Source organism: Oncorhynchus mykiss, chromosome 10 (assembly GCF_013265735.2).
Source record: "Oncorhynchus mykiss isolate Arlee chromosome 10, USDA_OmykA_1.1, whole genome shotgun sequence".
Taxonomy (NCBI): domain Eukaryota; kingdom Metazoa; phylum Chordata; class Actinopteri; order Salmoniformes; family Salmonidae; genus Oncorhynchus; species Oncorhynchus mykiss.
In genome coordinates, this window is record NC_048574.1 from 11951899 (window position 1) to 11974361 (window position 22463).

Here is a 22463-nt window from a genome sequence, read left to right on the forward strand (position 1 = left end):
TTTATACACAAGGCATCAAGTGACAGGCATCAAGCTGCTCCTTTCATAATCAACATTAAGCTTTGTGGCTGAGATGGACATTTTTGTCAGATGAGGTTATCAGCTCAATAAATTCTCCCACTGTTGAGCCAGAGGCGCAGAGTATGAATGGGTAGAAAACAATGGTAGACACAGGAGCCTGCTCTTAGCTCCATGTTCCAACACCTGACACGGGGATATCTGATGCTCTATTTCTTAGTTTCTTAGTTATTGACACCAGCTAATCACCACTCCTGCAATGCCTCTGGTTCCCCGTTGTGTTGAGATGCATAGCTCTCCCTCTCTGCCGGAGAGCTTTGGCACCTGTGCCCTTGTGTCTGATGGACGGGTGGGACACAGAACTGCTGGTGTGCAGGGAATGTAAATAGCACTGCTATAACCTCTCTCCTCCGGCCCATAATGCACCAACAGGAGGTGGTCTAAGGTCACAGAGGAAGTGCGGCAGAGTCGTGTAAGACAATGCAAAGCAGATGACGATACAACCTGGTGGTGCAGGTTGTATCAGGCCATGCTGAGGTTATGGCAGTCAGCTCGATACAGGTAGACTAGCTGGTATCGCCAACCTAGCATAGCTGGAGACCATGTTTAACCCCGTTTCAGAGACTTATCTTGGTTAACCCCAGTTATTTACTGTAGTGTAGAAAATGACTAAACTAGGTCATTATGGTGTGGAGAAATACCACACAACCACACAACTGCTGCAGCGACATTTGTTTGTTTGCTTTCAGGACTATATGCCCTCCAAATGGAGCCATCCTCAAAACACAACGTCCTTTATCCTGGTTCACTGTTTGTTTGAATCAAAAGCTCACAGGCAGTCCATCAGGGATCTATCACAGTCCATCAGGGATCCAGTTGCTGTAGTTTTTTCTTTGAATTAAAGGGGAATCATGTTATCCTACAGGAAAATAAAATACAGAGTTGTCCTAGGAATAGGTTTTCAGAATACATGAACGCGTTGAGATACAGCATACGCATTTAGTGGGGAGTTCCCAATACTGTGAGGAGGACGTGCCATTTTGTAATTGAATTTGAGAGAAAGTGGAGCCCTCCTGGAGTCTCCTTGAGTTTCACTCAGATCTTGTTACCCCCACCACAATACCAGGCTACTGTAAATGTTGTATTTCACCAGGCACATAACACCCCTGGCCAGAAGTTGGCCTAAAGGAGGGAGTCCATCCTAGTCATGTTTTCCAGTAGCATCACAAAACCTAACATGTCTTCCTTTCTGATTAAAAAATTAGTGCATGTGCAAGTGCATGTTAAGTCTAAAAGCCGGTCTGTCCTCCAGAGTCCATTATTCCTGTGATTTTTAGCAGGTATGTGAGAAGTAATGATTGGTCTTTTTTTACCATTGTTTCTCAATTCCATAAAAGCAACAAATTGTCAAGGAAGATTAGAGGAATTTCCCTCATTCACAAACTAATTGGCTCTGAATACATGGCCAGAAATGTCTACATGCTTGTAAAATGGAACAAACTATTTGACTATTAGCAGGCCAACAGACCTGGTCACTCTCTGCAGGCATGACTCATGCCTGAGCTCCATGATTACACTCTCTGCCGCCCACCCTTGAATCCTCCACTACACTAACACCTGACCAGAACAGCTCAACCTGTGCTCCCCTAATGTCAGGGGAAAAGGTTGTTATGCCCCCACACTTTCCTACCCACTGTGACACAGCTAAACAAAAACATATGTCAACTCCACCAGATGAACCATGTCAAGAGATGATTCTTCACTGATTCCCAAGGTGGAAATTTGTATTTTTGTTTCTCAGAAATCTTTGTTTGGTCAAAAATGGCTTATTTTTCCATTCTCTATTTTGCATTGCTTCCTCACTGAGCACAGACACCAAGTCAACGTCTAGTCCACGTTGGTTCAACGTCATTTCATTGAAATGAGGTAGAAACAAAGTTGATTCAACCAGTGTGTTTCCAGTAGATATGTCTCCAATTGCTGGTTGGGAACAATCATGCCCCACTTTGTGCTTTGCCTCTGGAGAAAGAGGGGCCTCTTTCTTTATTTCAGGACAAAAATCACAGCTAATAATATAACTGTAAATCTTTTAAAATATGTTATTTGGGATCTCCTTGGGCAGTCCTAATCATTTAAAATGTTTTCATGCAAGGAAAAGTGGGTCTGCGTTTCTAAGGGTTAAAGGCTCATCAGGCTGAAAACAGTCCCTCCCCTTGTAGTAATAAGTACGTCTTTATTCTGCTGCTTTTTGGGGGATTGTCTGTGAAGAGCGAAGTTAAAAGCTGATGGTAATTGAAGCTGAAAGAGCACCGAATCATTATTATATCACCCACAGAGAAAAAGGTCTAATTAAGATAAAAATGTTACACAGTAGTGAGAAAAAAGTATGATACTCTAACAGTAGCCTAAAATAACAAAGACACATTAATGATGCATATTGGTTGGTCATGTTTTTATTTTAATTAACACATAGGCTGTTTAATCTGATAGTGTCTGGCATATCAAATGTTACGCAATACACTAATTTTGAATCAATGCGTACACGTTACATACAGTGGGGCAAAAAAGTATTTAGTCAGCCACCAATTGTGCAAGTTCTCCCACTTAAAAATATGAGAGAGGCCTGTAATTTTCATCATATGTACACTTCAACAATGACAGACAAAATTAGAAAGAAAAAAAATCCAGAAAATCACATTGTAGGATTTTTTATGAATTTATTTTCAAATTATGGTGGAAAATAAGAAAAAATTGAAAACCACTACACTCACTGGTTGTTGCCAGGAAAGTCATGTGATCACGGCAATTAAACATATTGCTTATTTAAAGGAACCATGCCTGTCTGCTTGTCAGTCCTAAGGCGGAGTAGTTTCTCTCACACATGAGAACTGTACCTATCCTGTATCATTACTTAACAGGAAGCCTAGACATTAGAGCATTGGGCCAGTAACTGAAAGGTTGCTGGATTGAATCCCCAACCTGACAAGCTACAAATCTGTAGTTCTGCTCCTGAGCAAGGCAGTTAATCCACTGTTCCCCGGGCGATGTGGATGTCAATTAAAGTAGCTCCCTCACCTCTCTGATTGAGTTGGGTTAAGATACATTTCAGCTGAAGGCATTCAGTTGAACTGACTAGGAATCCCCCGTTCCCAATACTGTCAATTCAGAGGGAATATAACTGTAGCTATCAGGAATTCTGACAAAGAGGAAGTTCAAAGTATTGTATATCTGAATGTTGCTTTCAAACCAACCTGGAAATAAAATCACAAATGAATGTGTCCAGATTGTTGTTTTTAGTTGGATAGCCAAAAGTATGGTATGAGTGGGATGCATGTCCAAAGTCATACAGTAGCCTAGTTACCAATGTTATTATTGTAAACAATAAACTGAAATAAAAATAAATAAAAAAAACTTGAAAAACTAAAACTATTATCTTTGACTCAACATTTTTGACAAAAATAAAATGGGTTTTTCAAGCTAACAGGGGGAAAAAATGTCATTGAGCATGGACCATGACTGGGCCAAGCTAGAACAGCTTGTGAAGTTGCTGGAGCCGTTCTCAATCCACACCGACCAACTTCAAACTGACAGCCAGTCGCTGTCAAATGTGGTGCCGTGCCTTCTCAACCCTGAGGCACACTTGTAGTCAACTACTGTTGCAAAACAGTTGGCACGGGTCCTCCTGAAGTCACTGTGTGACTTCACATGCACACTGACTCCTCTGGTAGCCAACTTCGATTCAACACTTGCAGCAGCTTGCCTGTTGGATCCAAGTGTCTCTCTGGCACGTCGTTCAACAGAGATGGAGCCACTGATGAGGGAAGCAGAGTCTTTTTTACTTTAGCAAATCAGAGAATACAGCCATGGTGCAATAGGACCCCAGGAAGATGCCAGCAAGCATCTCGAACACAATGCTTCAGAAACTAAATAATATACAAAATAAACAAATGTTTTTATCAAACTAAATAAAAAAAGAGTAAATCAAGTCTGAGAACAAACTTAAACTTAACTGAATTTCTAATAAAAATCTAAAAACGAATAGAAATAAAAATGAATATTTAATCACAAGACTATAATAATCTTGTTCGTTTGATTCTAGAAATTGGCCAATGCATGTGAGCATGATATGGGAGCGTGTGCTCTTACGGATGTGGCTTAGTGCCAGGAAATTAGGATACCGACTTGACATGACTGACTTGTCAACACTACCCTTAAGGCTATACGTCACTTTTCATAAGAGCATGCATGAGCAGCACATCTGTTTATTATGCACCCTCAAAATAAAAAGGAAGTGTTAATAAGTATTTATGTATGGTATTAGTTTTGCAAGACAACCAGGGAATACTTGCTTTGGACCCCTTCATGCTGAGCTCCTCCATACCCGCATATTTCACCACCGAAATGTCTCAGCAAATGCAGTTTATTCAGAGAAAGGGCAAGAGAGTGGCTGATAAGTTGAAATGCCATAAATTAAATTAGACACTGCCCATGTGAGAGGCTCGATTGAAGTGGAGTTCAGTGGAGTTCCAGAAGACAAAGTGTTATGTTTGGGGCAAATCCAACACAACACATCACTGAGTACTACTTCATATTTTCAAGCATTGTGGTGGCTGCATTATGTTATGGGTATGCTTGTCATCGGCAAGGACTAGGGCGTTTTTTAGGATAATAAGAAACGGAACAGAACTAAGCACAGGCAAAATCCTAGAGGAAAACCTGTTTCAGTCTGCTTTCCAACAGACACTGGGAGACACATTCACCTTTCAGCAGGACAATAACCTAAAACACAAGGTCAAATATACACTGGAGTTGCTTACCAAAATGACAGTGAATATTCCTGAGTAGCCTAGTTAAGAGTTTCAACTTAAATTGGCTTGATATCTTTCATTGAATGGCTGTCTAGCAATGATCAACAACCAACTAGACAGAGCTTGAAGAATGAAAAAAAAAAAAAAGTGCAAATATTCAACAATCCAGGTGTGTAAAGCTCTTACAGACTTCTAACAGGCTCAGAAAGATGCACAGCTGCAATCACTGCCAAAGGGGATTCAAGAGGTCTGAATACTCTCCGAATGCACTGTGTGTATAGTGTAATAGTTGTTTATGGATGTGTTCATGCAGGGCTCATCTGTGATAGAGAACGTGGTCTCAGCATGACTTACTGCTTAAATAAAGGTTAAATATGATTTTAAAAAGATAGCATCCTGCTGCAAGTAAGGTTACAAATGTGAACAGGCGTGGCAGTTCCGATTTTACACTGCTTTTACTATCATGCTACTCAGCAGTTAGTGAGCAATCATCGTGTCACGTGACCTCTGGTGTGACTCAGCGCACAAATGCTCCAACATGAGCAGGATGAGTGCCCTTCACTTTAGCAGTGATGCATGGGCAAGTATGATTTCATCATGCCATTTGCCAAAAGGGGATATGATGACAAAGGATTGGGGAGAATGGTGGGGGTTGAGCTCAGATGGACGATCCCCAAAGGAGGACCGGAAAGCATTTCTCATCATCGCTAAGAATAAGTCAGCACTTGTTGCAAAAGGTTGGAACAGAGTAGATTTGCAACATAACATGCAGTTGTTTAATAAAGGGTTTCATACATAATAAACCTAAGGGTTTCATACATAATAAACCTAAGGGTTTCATACATAATAAACCTAAGGGTTTCATACATAATAAACCTAAGGGTTTCATACATAATAAACCTAAGGGTTTCATACATGATGTAATAATTAGTTAAATGTAATGTTATTTTCCTTGAAACAAAAACGTTTGCAACATCAATCAATGCTACATGTCCTTAATGGTGCAAGCAAGTCCATAGTTCATTCGGTAATAGTGGGAGGGTCCATTCCGGATGGATATTTAAAATGGAACTGACAGCATTTAACTACATGAAATCTTATTGAGAAATCTGTTCATATTCACCCCCAGAAAGAATGACACTTTTTGTTTTTTTTAAACGTTTTCTGACAAGCGAAATCTTTGATATTTTCATAAATTCATAGAATGTTTGGGAATGAAGTATAGTAAGATACTTGTGAAAATTATATAACAAGATTCTAATGAGTGGAAAAGAGCAGTAATCACTGCAGTAAATAAAACATCTGTCTTGTCTATGTCCAGAGTCTACACAGATCGGTGAACCACAGACAATAAGAGCTACAGCGGGCCTGCATTTCACAGATGTCGTCTGGAGATAGAGAGGAGGACCAAGATGCGGTGTGATAAGTGTTCGTCATTTTAATAGAAAAACTGAACACTACAAAACAACGTGACGCTACTGCACCACTGTGCTAACAAGCAACATAACATAGACAATCACCCACAACCCACAATGACAAAACAGGATACCTAAATATGGTTCCCAATCAGAGACAATGACTAACACCTGCCTCTGATTGAGAACCATATCAGGCCAAACACAGAAACAGACAAACTAGACATAAAACATAGAATGCCCACTCAGATCACACCCTGACCAAACAAAACATATAAACATACAAAGCAAACCATGGTCAGTGCGTGACACTACATGCAAACAAGCAATTTGCCACACGGGCCTGCAATCATTCACTTTGAACTGGACTGTGTGTTTACAGGCAGTAGCAACAGCACGACTTCAGATCATTAGCACGCCAAAAGCCACAAAATACACCTGAATGGATTTCTGCAAAAATGTAAAATACCACGGGAGTCCTCTTACATTTGGAAACTTCATTGTCCTATTGATCAAACAAGCATGAAAAGGTTGGCTCTCTCTCCCTCAGTTATGAACGTCAATAACAACAAGATCAACAACTAATGCTAGCCAGAGCGAAATTAGCTCAAATCTAATTGAGGGAACATTGGATAAAACCCTCTCAAACCTTTACCGGTTGTTGGCCGTCTAAATTGCACAGATAAACAATGGGGCATAGTAGCCTGCTCGTTCTTATTTAGCTTGCCTGCCAATACATGTTTGTCCCTACCCACGTTTTAACACCTGAATGGGAACCTCCCTGCGCGCCCATTTCATCATGCCAGTAATTTGCCTCCAGTGTGTCAGAGTGCGCTTTGGGTCATTCCTAAATTCAGAGTGTTGTCAGATTTTCTGTTTGTAAAGTCAGAGCGCACACTGCACTATTCTGACACTGGCCGAGAAGTATGGTTGATCCGAGCGTTCCTCACAACAGCAATCAAGCACCCAAGCTAACTGGCTAGCTTGCTAGCTATTTAATTCCAGACAAATGAGAGAATACCTCACTCTGGCCATTTTACTTGCCCTAGTAGAGCTGGTTAGGCTGTCTTCATGATATCTAGAGCGTTAACGACTAACTTCTTCGATGAGGTTTAACGGCGGTTGGCACCCAATAAATGTTGTATTACCGCCACCAACTAGACTAGGGTATAACTCTCTTATACTTTGCTTGAAAAAGGAAACTAAATCACAAAATACCCTACAATCTAAAACTACACTCATTAAAAACTCACCACCCTACTCCACTATTTAAACCTATCACATCCCACCTCAGGCCAACACCACCACTCAACACACCTTGTAACTCTTCTGATGTCAAATCTCGTACACCCAAAAACTTCTCTGCAGCTGCCACCACAACCTCTATTTTCTGCAACTTACATTCCATTCCTGCATTACAGCTAATAACCATGCTACAAACACACAAAAACATATCTTACTTAAGAGTATATCCCTTATTGGCCTGTCCCTCTGTACTGGTACAGATCTACTACTCACACGAATCCTCTCAGGATCTGTCACGTTCTGACCATAGTTCTTGTGTGTTTTCCTTGTTTTGGTGTTGGTCAGGACGTGAGCTGGGTGGGCATTCTATGTTGTGTGTCTAGTTTGTCTATTTCTATGTTTGGCCTGATATGGTTCTCAATCAGAGGCAGGTGTTAGTCATTGTCTCTGATTGGGAACCATATTTAGGTAGCCTGTTTTGTGGGTGGTTGTTTCCTGTCTCTGTGTTCTCTGCACCAGATAGGACTGTTTTGGGGTTTTGCCACGTTTATTGGGTTATAGTGGGATCATGTTCAGTTTCTGTTATTAAAGAACCATGGACACTTACCACGCTGCGCATAGGTCCTCTCCTTCCAAAGGAAGAAAGCCGTTACAGGATCCCTCCCCCTTGCCCCATCTTCCTCAACTGCTTCAGCATACAACACCCTCCGCTCTACTCTAACCCTGGTAACCTCAACCTGCCTCTCTCACACCAGGCATGTCTGATCCCCAGCCCCATGGGTACCCCATACAATGAACAAATACCGCTTGCTAATTGTTCCTTTGTCTCATGCCCTTCTGCACACTTCTCACAACTAGGAACCTCCCTTCTACACACGGCCGCCACATGTCTATAAGCTTGACACCTGAAATAATGTCATGTATTCAGATCATACGGGAGAACTGAAATATCCTAACATCACAATGTCGAGCAGAGACTCAACATCAAAACTTACCTGTCACGCCTGCTTCCCCCCCCCCCCCCACCCCCCCCCCCAGGCACAATTGGGCGAGGCTACCCGTCATCATATGCACCTGTTACCATCATTACATGCAGCTGAGCTCATTTGACTCACCTGGACTCCCTCACTTTGTTGATTGCCCCTGCATATATGTGTGCTCCTCTGGGTTGTTCCCTGTAGTAGCATTGTTTGTCGTGTCGTGTTTATGTCCAGATGCTGGTCTTGTTCCGTTGCATGTCCGGCTATATTAAATGGTTCATTCCCTGTACCTGCTTCTCATCCTCTGCTTTAGGCGTTACACCCTGTTTGCGTTGCACCAGATGACGAGCATCACAAACAACAGAAACCTTTCCCTTCAGTTGGTCCACTTTTAACGCTACCTCGGTAATCAAGCCTTTCAATGGCACCCTTTTCATGAGAGCAAAACAAGTCCAATCACTTGTCCCAATTTTAGTGACTAACTGTGCTAATGGCAACCATTATGTTTTGCACATGTTTCCTGACACTGGTCGTGTTCAGGGGGTGTTGAACATTTGTAAATTCATCATGTATTCTGCACTCTGTCACACGCAGACGATAGTGCCCCCCTGAAATCTGAGTAGATAACAAGAGTCAATGTACAAGAGATATGCTAACTGGAAAACAGTCGTTCAAGTTCAGCATAGCTAACTAGCTACCTAGCAAAGCAATTCACATTTCTTGCTAGCTAACCAAATGAAGACACCTACATCTCTAGCTGTAGCCACCGAAAAATGTAATTTCGCTACCATAAGCTCCCTTCAATATTGTTTTAGAGAATTTGGCATTAAGTCCAACCGGCCTCACAACTGCGGACATCGTGTGGGCGAGCGGTGTGCGGGTGTCAACATTATGAACAGAGTGCCCCATGGTGGCGGTGGGGTTATGGTATGGGTAGGCACATAAGGTACAGACAACAAACACAATTTCATTTTTATCTGACAATTTCAATGCACAGTGACACCGTGATGAGATCCTGAGGCCCATTGTCGTGCCATTCATCCACCGCTATCACCTCATGTTTCAGCATGATAATGCATGGCCCCATGTTGCAGGGATCTGTACACAATTCCTCAAAATATCCCAGTTCTTCCATGGTCTACTTACTCACTAGACAGGTCACCCATTGAGCATATTTGGGATGCTCTGGATCAACGTATAGTATATGACAGCGTGTTCCAGTTCTCGCCAATATCCAGCAACTTCGCACAGCCATTGAAGAGGAGTGGGATAACATTCCACAGGCCACAATCAACAGCCTGATCAACTCTATACGACAGAGATGTGTCATGCTGCATGAGGCAAATGGTGGTCACCCACACTAGATTCTGACACACACCCTACTTTTTTAAAGGTATCTGTGACCAACGGATGCTTACCTGTATTCCCAGTCATGTGAAATCCATAGGCCTAATTAAGTCATTTTAATTTACTAATTTCCTTATATGAACTGTAAAAATGTTACATTTACATTTTTTGTTCGGTATAGTTACATAAATAGATACACTAGCCTATTAGCCACATTATGACTGACTTGTGATCATTTCCCTTGCTAGTTGGATTGTACTGACCTTCACAGCTTAAATTACATTTGTATGTTTTTGTCCAAAACCTTGAGTCATTGAAACTAAAACAGTGCATCCCGACTGGGTGGAGGCAGCAAACAATGTACAAGGCCACCTGATAGCAATATTTTTGGGACTACCAAGATATGTATTGGTGCAGGTTGGGAGCATTAAGTTCCTTTGTGTCCACATCACCAACAAACTAACATGGTCCAAACACACCAAGACAGTCATGAAGAGGGCACTATTGAACCTAATCCCCCTCAGAACACTAAAAAGATTTTGCATGGGTCCTCAGATCCTCAAAATGTTCTACAGCTGCGTGGTTGCATAGGTGGCACGGTTGCATCACTGCCTGGTATGGCAACTGCTTGGCCTCCGACCGCAAGGTACTACAGAGGGTAGTGCATACGGCCCAGTACATCACTGGGGCAAAGCTTCCTGCCATCCAGGACCTCTATACCAGGCGTTATCAAAGGATGGCCCTAAAAATGGTCAAATACTCCAGCCACCCTAGACATAGACTGTTCGCTCTGCTACCGCAGAGCCATATCTCAGACATATCTCAGAAAGCCATATCTCAGACTGGCCAATAAAAATAAAATGGCAAAAGAACAGACACTGGAAAGAGGAAGATTAGAAAAAAGTGTTATGGACAGACACATTGTTTTTGATTTGTCTGTCCAAGGCACTCAAGCAGATGTTATGGGACAGAGTTTGAGGTGTACGGATCACAAAGAACATTCGTGGACTCATGGTGGAGGCAATGTGATGGTCTGGGGGTGCTTTGGTGGTGGTAAAGTGGGAGATTTGTATAGGGTAAAAAGGGATCACGAAGGAGGAAGGCTATCCCTCATTTTGCAACACCATACCATGTAGACAGTGCTTGAATTGGAGCCAATTTCCTCCTACAACAGGACAATGACCCAAAGCACATCTCCAAACTATGCAAGAACTATTTAGGGAAGAAGCAGACAGCTGGTATTCTGTCTGTAATGTAGTGGCCAGCACAGTCACCGGATCTCAACCCTATTGTTACGCGGAGTGGAACCCAAGGGCAGACACAGACAAGAAGACTGGGATGAAGTAACCAAGGTATTTATTGACACACAGGTGGGAGATGGAGTGCAGGTCAGAGGAAGCTTGAGCGGGTTGCTGGAAACCAGGTAGGAGGCTGAGGCTGGAGTGAGAGGGGTTGAGACAGGGTAAGCAGGTCCGGAGGGGAATCCAAGGGAGTAGAGTGGGGAATTCAGGACAGAATAGCAGGATGACAAGACTAGGGACAGGAGACAAGGACCAGAGTCAGAGCGGGTAGAACTGTAGCAGAGAGGAAAACAGCGTCAGGCAAGCAAACAGGCACAACAGGATAACGGGGTCTGAATAGTAGCAAATGGCTAGAAACGTAAACTGACTGATCAGAGATTACGATCTGGCACTGTGGCAGGGTTGAGTATTTGTAGAGGTCTTGATTATGGAACAGGTTGCAGCTGGTGGGGATCTGCTCTGACTCCAGCACACCTGTCTCCACATACACAGAGTGAGAGAGTACTGGGGGAGTGGTGGCAGGTCAAGAAGACACAGGAGGAGCAGTAGAGGGCATTGCAGAAGCAGATGTGACAGTACCCCCCACCCCCCCCCCCCCCCCCCCCTACGAGCGTCCGACCAGGCTTATCTGGGTGTGTATAGGTATAGAACTCCCGTAAGTGGAAGTGGAAGGGGTCTAGAATGTGACGGTGGGCCACCCAGCAGCGCTCCTCAGGCCCATATCCCTCTCAGTCCACCAGGTGCTGCCAGCCCCGATGGCACACGTCCAGAAGCCGCCGGACGGTATAGGCAGGATGGTCATCAATGAGCCGAGAGGGTGGAGGAGCTGCTGCAGGAGGAGGCAGGGGACTGGGGCAGACCGGTTTAATCAGGGATGCATGGAAGGTAGGATGGATCCTGAGAGAGGCTGTGAGTTTCAGGCGTATCGCCAAGGGGTTGATGACATGGTCAAATTCAAAGGGACCAATGAATCAGGGTGAAAGATTCTTCAATCATCTAATCAAATCAAATCAAATGTATTTATATAGCCCTTCGTACATCAGCTGATATCTCAAAGTGCTGTACAGAAACCCAGTCTAAAACCCCAAACAGCAAGCAATGCAGGTGTAGAAGCACGGTGGCTAGGAAAAACTTCATAGAAAGGCCAAAATCTAGGAAGAAACCTAGAGAGGAACCAGGCTAACCAGGCTATGTGAAGTCCTCTTCTGGCTGTGCCGGGTGGAGATTATAACAGAACATGGCCAAGATGTTCAGATGTTCATAAATGACCAGCATGGTCAACTAATAATAATCACAGGCAGAACAGTTGAAACTGGAGTCATCATGTCAGGTAGTCCTGAGGCATGGTCCTAGGGCTCATGTCCTCCGAGAGAGAGAAAGAAAGAGAGAAAGAGAGAAAGAGAGAATTAGAGAGAGCATACTTAAATTCACACAGGACACCGAATAGGACAGGAGAAGTACTCCAGATATAACAAACTGACCCTAGCCCCCCGACACAAACTACTGCAGACTAAATACTGGAGGCTGAGACAAGAGGGGTCAGGAGACACCGTGGCCCCATCCGATGACACCCCCGGACAGGGCCAAACAGGAAGGATATAACCCCACCCACTTTGCCAAAGCACAGCCCCCACACCACTAGAGGGATATCTTCAACCACCAACTTACCATCCTGAGACAAGGCCGAGTACAGCCCACAAAGATCTCCGCACGGCACAACCCAAGGGGGGGCGCCAACCGAGACAGGAAGATCACATCAGTGACTCAACCCACTCAAGTGACGCACCCCTCCCAGGGACGGTATGAAAGAGCCCTAGTAAGCCAGTGACTCAGCCCCTGTAATAGGGTTAGAGGCAGAGAATCCCAGTGGAAAGAGGAGAAAGGGTCAGGCAGAGACAGCAATGGCGGTTCGTTGCTCCAGAGCCTTTCCGTTCACCTTCACACTCCTGGGCCAGACTACACTCAATCATATGACCCACTGAAGAGATGAGTCTTCAGTAAAGACTTAAAGGTTGAGACCGAGTTTGGGTTTCTCACATGGGTAGGCAGACCATTCCATAAAAATGGAGCTCTATAGGAGAAAGCCCTGCCTCCAGCTGTTTGCTTAAAAATTCTAGGGACAATTAGAAGGCCTGCGTCTTGTGACCGTAGCGTACGTGTAGGTATGTACGGCAGGACCAAATCAGAGAGATAGGTAGGAGCAAGCCCATGTAATGCTTTGTAGGTTAGCAGTAAAACCTTGAAATCAGCCCTTGCCTTGACAGGAAGCCAGTGTAGGGAGGCTAGCACTGGTGTAATATGATCAATTTTTTTGGTTCTAGTCAGGATTCTAGCAGCCGTATTTAGCACTAACTGAAGTTTATTTTGTGCTTTATTCGGGTAGCTGGAAAGTAGAGCATTGCAGGAGTCTAACCTAGAAGTGACAAAAGCATGGATTCATTTTTCTGCATCATTTTTGGACAGAAAGTTTCAGATTTTTGCAATGTTACGTAAATGGAAAAAAGCTGTCCTTGAAACAGTCTTGATATGTTCTTCAAAAGAGAGATCAGGGTCCAGAGTAACGCCGAGGTCCTTCACAGTTTTATTTGAGACGACAGTACAACCATTAAGATTAATTGTCAGATTCAACAGAAGATCTCTTTGTTTCTTGGGACCTTGAACAAGCATCTCTGTTTTGTCAGAGTTTAAAAGTAGAAGGTTTGCAGCCATCCACTTCCTTATGTCTGAAACACATGCTTCTAGCGAGACCCATTTTGGGCCTTCACCATGTTTCATTGAAATGTACAGCTGTGTGTCATCCGCATAGCAGTGAAAGTTAACATAATGTTTTCGAATGACATCCCCAAGAGGTAAAATATATAGTGAAATCAATAGTGGTCCTAAAACGGAACCTTGAGGAACACCGAAATTTACAATGCCACCTTGTTACGACTTTTACTTCCTCTAGATAGTCAAGTTTGATCGTCTTCTCGGCGCCACCTTCAATGGCAGGTCCTTCGATGAGAGCCATACCCTTTGATCCGGGGTGTAGACTGGAGCTGAGGCAGGGCAACGGTTGGCTTGGGACTGGGTCCTGTCTGAGGCATGAAGAAGGGCAGCCCGGGCCTTCCTCCAGGTACGGTGACAACGGCGTAGATGGTCCTGGACAGAGGGAACTGCAACCTCAAACTCTTGGGCAGGGAACAAGGGATGTTGGTAACCCAGAGCACACTCAAAGGGTGACATACCTGATGAGGTGTTGGTGAGGGTGTTGTGGGCATATTCAACCCAGGATAGCTGAGTGCTCCAGGAGGAAGGGTTAGCAGAAGTCACGCAGCGTAGGGCAGTCTATCTCTTGGTTGGCCCGTTCGGTCTGGCCATTGGTCTGGGGGTGATATCCAGAAGAAAGACTGATATTCATACCAAGTGCTGAACAGATGGATCTCCATACCTGGGAGGTAAACTGGGGTCCTCTGTCAGAAACAATGTCAGAGGGGATGCCATGCAGACGAAACACATGGGATACTAACAAGTCTGCAGTCTCCCTGGAGGACGGGAGCTTGGAGAGAGGAATGAAGTGAGCCATTTTGGAAAACCTGTCAATAATGGTGAGGATGACGGAGATACCTTTAGATGGGGTAAGGCCAGTGACGAAGTCCAGAGCTATGTGTGACCAGGAATGGCTAAGGGAAGAGGGCGGAGCAGACCGGAAGTGGGTTTAGTGGAGGTTTTGTTCCAGGCACAAACCGAACAGGCTGAGACAAACTCCAGGACATCTCGGTGGGCTACCAAAAGCGCTGAAGCAGGAAGACGAGGGTCCGGTTCATACCAGGGTGGCAGGTGAGGTGGTTAGAATGGCCCCACTGAAAAACATCAGCGAACACAAACAGAGAAATACTAGGACCATTACACGGGTCAGGCTGGTTCTGCTGAGCCTGGTGGATATGGGCCTCGATCTCCCCTGTGACAGCGGCAACGATGCAGGTGGATGGCACAATGGCTCGGTACTCGTGCTGTTGGTGGTGACCTGGCGAGGAGGGTATCAGGCTTGGTATTCTTTGAACCGGGGCAATAAGTGAGTGCGAAATTTTATCTACTGAAGAACATTGCCCACCTGGCTTGCCGGGAGTTCCGACATTTGGCCATCTGGATGTAGGACAGGTTTTTATGGGCAGTCCACACGATGAAGGCCAGTGACGCCATTCCTCCAGAGCCAGCTTAACTTCCAGGAGTTTCCGGTTTCCGATGTTAAAATTCCTCTCTGCAGGTGAGAGCTTACGGGAAAAGAATGCACATGGGTGTACCTTCTGATCAGAGGGGGGACGTTGAGACAGAACAGCACCTACACCGGTGTCAGAGGCATCCTCCTCCACAATGAACTGGAGTTCTGGGTTGGGCTGAGTAAGGACCGGAGCGGAGGTGAAGCGACGCTTGAGTTCCAGGAATGCTGCCTCAGGAGTCCAGTGCAACGCAGTGGAGGTGGAGATGAGAGGTGCTGCCAGATGGCTGTAGTTGCGGATGAAACGTCTGTGAAAATGTACAAACCCCAGGAAACGCTGTAGCTGCTTCAAGTTGGAGGGCGCAGACCACTGTGACTGCCATGACCTTGGTGGGGTCCATACGTAACTGTCCCTGTGCAATAATATAACCCAGGAAAGACACTGTGGCAGCATGGAATTTCCATTTTTCAGCTTTAACAAAAAGCTTATTCTCCAACATCTGTTGTAGAACTTGACGAACATGTTGCTGGTGAGCCTCAGGGTCCCTGGAAAAAAAATCAGGATGTCATCTAAATAGACAAAAACGAAGTGTCCAATCACATCCCTCAGCACATCATTGACTAGATTCTGGAAAACAGCAGGGGTGTTAGTAAGACTAAAAGGCATGACCAAATACTCAAAGTGCCGTGTTAAAACCTAGTCTTCCACTGGTCGTAGGCATTCCGGAGGTTGAGTCCTGCAGCCAGAGAATCCTGGATGTACCGCTCCATAGCCCCTTGCTTGGGACAAGAGAGGTTAAACAACCAGCTACTGGGGAGAGGAGCTCCAGGCTGGAGGTCAATGGCGCAGTCGTACGGCCCATGAGGCGGCAGCGATGGGGTGTAGTGCTTGCTGAACACAGGAGCAAGATTGTGATACTAGGGAGGAACTGATGACAGGTCCGGAGTTTCTGGAATGAACTTGGGCACAAACAAGGCAGGGGAACGGGCAGAATGTAAACAATTAGAGTGACAAAATGAACTCCAAGTGGTTACCTTTCTGGTGGTCCAGTCAATCTTGGTTGTGTAGCTTTAATCATGGATGGCCAAGAACCAGGGGAAGAGTGAGGACAGTCGATTATGTGGAAATTCCTGGTGATTTCATTGAGAGCATTGGCATTGAGGGGTGAATGGAGTGGGATAGTGTCCAGGCCCAACTGGGTAACGACACCTCAGTCCTGGAAGCTCTCTTGTCGGCGCCCGAATCGATGAGAGCAGAGAGAGGAAAAGCCTGGCTCTGCCACACAAGGTTACCTTCAAGCAGGGTTCTGGGGGAAGATGGGCAGGTGATTTGGCTCAACAGTATATCCCCCAATACTGCCAAGCCCCGTCTTTTGCTGGACACAGGGAACAAGTGGAGACAAAGTGACCAGCCTGGCCACAGTACTGGCAGCTCCTAGTGCCGATTCATCGTTGCCGCTCCTCTGGAGAGAGATGGGCCCAGCCAAGCTGCATGGGTTCAGGATCTGAACAAGCCTGGGGATGGGATGCAGTTGGATAAGGACAAGGCACTCAAGCAGATGTTATGGGACATGCAACCCTACCTACCCTCTCCCTCCGACGCTCACGGAGACAGTTGTGGATAGCGAGAGAGATGAGATCATCAATTTCATCAGCCTCATTCTTGGACACCAACTCGTCCTTGAGGGTCTCAGTGAATGCGTTCCGGAATGCGTCCTGAAGGGCCTCCTCATTCCAGCCGCTCTCGGCGACGGTGCGAAACTCACATGCCATCTCAACAACACTATGGGGGCCTTGACGGAGGGTCAGGAGTTGTTTAGCGGCATCCTTACCGCAGACCGGGTGGTCAAAGACTTTCTTCATCTTCTCCATGAATCTGGAGTAGGAGAAGCAGATTGGGGTCTGTTTCTCCCACACCACCATGGCCCAGGAAAGTGCTGCTCCACAGAGGTAGCCAATCAGAAAGGACATTTTGGCCCATTCACTGGCATAATAGAAAGGATGTTGCTCAAATACTAGTGAACATTGTACCAAAAAGGCTCTGCAAGCTCTGAGGTTGCCATCGTAACGCTCGGAAGTTGGAAGACACGGCTCCCGGAGCGGAGGAGAAGGACTTGGAACAGGTTGTGAGCTCTGTGTGAAGGGTCAACCCTGTGGATCAGACAGGCTCTGAAAACTCCTTGATGTGCTCCAGAAGGGTCTTCAGGGCTTGGTCATGGAGCTCTAGCAGGGCGCCATGGCCGACGAGGATTTGGTGGAGAGTAGCAGAGTCTGCTGGGTTCATCTCTTTGGCCAGCTCGTACTGTTACGCGGAGTGGAACAGGGGAACTCAAGACAAGACTCAGATGAGGAGACTGGGATGAAGTAACCAAGGTATTTATTGAAACACATGTGGGAGATGGAGTGCAGGTCAAGGGAAGCTCGGGCGTGTTGCTGGAAACCAGGTGCGGAGGCTGAGGCTAGAGCGAGAGGGGTTGAGACAGGGTAAACCGGTCCAGAGGGGAATTCAAGGGAGTAGTAGAGTGAGGAATCCAGGACAGAGTACCAGGATGACGAGACGTGGGACAGGAGACAAGGACCAGAGTCAGAGCAGGCAGAACGGTAGCGGAGAGGAAAAACCGCGTCAGGCAAGGCAAACAGACACTACAGGATAGCAGGGATAGTAGCTCACACAATCACACACACACACAGAGAGAGGGAGGGAGTACTGGGGGAGTGGCGACGGGTCAAAGAGACACAGGATTAGCAGTAGAGGGCGTTGCAGGAGCAGATGTGACACCAATTGAGCTGTTGTGGGAGCAGCTTGACCGTATCGTACGTAAAAAGTGCCCATCAAGCCAATCCAACTTGTGGGAGGTGCTTCAGAAAGCATGGGGTGAAATCTCTTCAGATTACCTCAACAAATTTACAACTAGAATGTTAAAAGTCTGCAAGGCTGTAATTGCTGCAAATGGAGGATTCTTTGACGAAAGCAAAGTTGGAAGAACACAATTATTTCAATTAAAAATCATTATTTATAATCTTGTCAACATCTTGACTATACTTCTTATTCACTTTGCAATTCATTTCATATATGTTTTCATGGATAACAAGATTTTAAGTGACCCCAAACTTTTGAACGGTGGTATATATATCATTGAGTTAATAAAGCTGCATACAAACACGGTCTCTTTTTGTTTTCTTGAGTAAAGCAGCTTCAAAAGGCAGGTGTTTCAGCCTTGCTCAGTGCTTTCTGTGGTGGTGGGGCAAGCCAACAGAAAATACGAAGCGTTGCACCGTGATTGGCTCTGTGTTCTGTCACTCATGGGGACACTACGTCAACGCCAAGTCTAAGGGTAGACCTTGAAAATTCTAGCCCCTTGGGTGCTACCATAGAGTTACATTAGTAGTGCCTATCCAAGAAGGCTCAAGGTCATTGGCCACAGATACAATTATGTCGAATCACATTATATGTACAGTAGTTTTGATTGGACTGATCATGTCAACATCATACTTTCAAAATCTTAGCTAGCGGTCATGCTCATGAATCAAGTTGACACTCTACTGGCAAATCCTTGTCATATGAAGAGAAATAATGAAGAGAAATTATAGATAAAACATATAGGTGCTCATCAGCAATTGGACATAAACATTACACAACAAGTTGGAAATTGCAAATTCAACAATGAGTGGTTTGGAAGGAATCAGTGGCTAACTACAAGCATTGCAAAGCAATCATTAGCCTGCTATTCAGTGGAGGGGCTGTATGGTCGCAAGTCTAAGATTACAGGTCTCTTTTCCTAGTTTAAAATTATAAACATTCAAAATTGGCCATGCTGTCAATGAAGCGTGATTTGTACCGCACTCACATCAACTTAACTCGGAATGGTAAAATCTGACTTTTGTGAGTTCAAAACAACTGGGAACTCGGGAAAAACGAGCTATGACAGGGAAAATAAACAGTGGGGAGAACAAGTATTTGATACACTGCTGATTTTGCAGGTTTTCCTACTTACAAAGCATGTAGAGGTCTGTAATTTTTATCATATGTACACTTCAACTGTGAGAGACGGAATCTAAAACCAAAATCCAGAAAATCACATTGTATGATTTTTAAGTAATTCATTTGCATTTTATTGCATGACATAGGTATTTGATACATCAGAAATCATAACTTAATATTTTGTACAGAAACCTGACATTCTTGACCAGGTTTGCACTAACTGCAGCAGGGATTTTGGCCCACTCCACCATACAGACCTTCTCCAGATCAGGACTGTCGCTGGGCAATACGGACTTTCAGCTCCCTCCAAAGATGTTCTATTGGGTTCAGGTCTGGAGACTGGCTAGGCCACTCCAGGACCTTGAGATGCTTCTTAGTTGCCCTGGCTGTATGTTTCAGGTCGTTGTCATGCTGGAAGACCCAGCCACGACCCATCTTCAATGCTCTTACCGAGGGAAGGAGATTGTTGGCCAAGATCTCGCGATACATGGCCCCATCCATCCTCCCCTCAATACGGTGCAGTCGTCCTGTCCCCTTTGCAAAAAAGCATCCCCAAAGAATGATGTTTACACCTCCATGCTTCACAGTTGGGATGGTGTTCTTGGGGTTGTAGTCATCCTTCTTCCTCCTCCAAACACGGCGAGTGGAGTTTAGACCAAAAAACTCTATTTTTGTCTCATCAGACATAACCTTCTCCCATTCCTCCTCTGGATCATCCAGATGGTCATTGGCAAACTTCAGATGGGCCTGGACATGCGCTGGCTTGAGCAGGGGGACCTTGCGTGCACTGCAGGATTTTAATCCATGACGGCGTAGTGTGTTACTAATGGTTTTCTTTGAGACTCTGGTCCCAGGTCCTGCCGTGTAGTTCTGGGCTGATCCCTCACCTTCCTCATGATCATTGATGCCCCGCGAGGTGAGATCTTGCATGGAGCCCCAGACCGAGGGTGATTGACCGTCATCTTGAACTTCTTCCATTTTCTAATAATTGCGCCAACAGTTGTTGCCTTCTCACCAAGCTGCTTGCCTATTGTCCTGTAGCCCATCCCAGCCTTGTGCAGCTCTACAATTTTATCCCTGATGTCCTTACACAGCTCTCTGGTCTTGGCCATTGTGGAGAGGTTGGAGTCTGTTTGATTGCGTGTGTGGACTGGTGTCTTTTATACAGGTAACGAGTTCAAACAAGTGCAGTTAATACAGGTAATGAGTGGAGAACAGGAGGGCTTCTTAAAGAAAATCTAACAGGTCTGTGAGAGCCGGAATTCTTGCTGGTTGGTAGGTGATCAAATACTTATGTCATGCAATAAAATGCAAATGAATTATGTAAAAATCATACCATGTGATTTTCTGGATTTTTGTTTTAGATTCCGTCTCTCACAGTTGAAGTGTACCTATGATAAAAAATTACAGACCTCTACATGCTTTGTAAGTAAGAAAACCTGCAAAATCGGCAGTGTATCAAATACTTGTTCTCCCCACTGTATGCGGAACTTTCATCCAACTCGGAATTGTAAATCGGGAACTTGGGCTTTTTTCTAGAGCAGGAGTGGGCAATTACAGTCCTCGAGGGCCTGGCTGGTGTCGCAGTTTTGCCCCAGCCCCAGCTATCACACCTGACTACAATAATCACCTAATCATGATCTTCTGTTTAGATTGCAATTTGATTAATCAGCTGTGTTTGCTAGGGATGGAGAAAAAGTGTGAAACCAATCAGGCTCCCGAGGACTGGAGTTGCCCAACCCTGTTCTAGAGCTACGACCTGAAGATCACTGACGTCATCATTACCTTTTTTTCCTGAGTTCCCATTTGTCTTGAAAGCACCATAAATCCAGAGAATGCCAGACTTTGATAACAAAGTTTGTTGACAAAATTTGCCCATGAAGGACTGCTGCACCACCTTCCTGTTCAAGTGAGCACGACAAGGTGAATCTAAACATGTCTTGTATGCTGCTACATAAATTATGTAATATGCCAGGGAGCTATGTATACTGTAGCTAAGAAAGTGTAAGTTGTGCAGTGAGGTGTTAGTAGCCCATGTGCTTCACCTGAATAATTTGATCTATTTTCACCTCTTAATTTCACCTACTGTTCTGACTTGATGGTGCACATGTAGCCTATAACCTGTTTTTGAGAAATGTAATTATCAAATATTTTAAGAGCTTTCACTGTCTGCTTATATGCCCCTTTTATTTATCCTATGGTTCTGACTTGGTCTACAGGGAGAACACTAAGAACGGCCCATGTTCTGAATTCTATCGCTGTACATTTCAAAAGTGCTGAACAACTAGTTATATTGACTAAATCCGTCGTAGCTCGCTCAATGTCTTAATCGAAATTACGGATTGCCTCTTATCGTCTCCTTATGCCATAGTTTGTAACTCAATTGTAAGTAGAAACCACATTTGTTTAAGCAAGCCAGCCATGCAGGCCTCCCGAGAGGCGCAGCGGTCTAAGGCACTGCATCGTAGTGCTAGCTGTGCCACTAGAGATCCTGGTTCGAGTCCATGTTCTGTCGCAGCCGGCCGCGACCGGGAGACCCATGGGGCGGTGCACAATAGGCCCAGCGTCGTCCAGGTTAGGGAAGGGTTTGGCCGGGCAGGGATGTTCTTGTCCCATCACGCACTAGCGACTCCTGTGGCGGTCCGGGCGTATGCACGCTAACATGGTCACCAGGTGTATGGTGTTTCCGCCGACACATTGGTGCGGCTGGCTTCCGGGATAAGTGGGCAGTGTGGCTTGGCTGGGTTGTTTTTCGGAGGACAGAAGGCTCTCGACCTTCGCCTCTCTTGAGTCCGTACGGGAGGCGACAAGACTGTAACTCCCAATTGGATACCACGAAATTGGGGAGAAAAAGGGTCATTAAAAAAAAAAGAAAATAATGTATATAAAAATAAAGCAAGCCAGCCATATCAGCTATGTTTTTATAAAAGGCAGCAAATGAGGCTGAATGAACTGTTTCGCTGCCAGACAAGGCTCCGTTGATAGCCATGTGTAGCAGTGGTATAGTGCAATTAATGTATTATTTAGAGTTGTGGCTTTGCTGGCATGAATCCCACATTTTTTTGTTTGTTTCTTGCCCAAACAAGATTTACATGCTAAAATCACCACTGCTCACTTCACTCAAACAACAGCTGCAGAACCTCAAGGATTGTAAGTCTTTGTTTCTTTT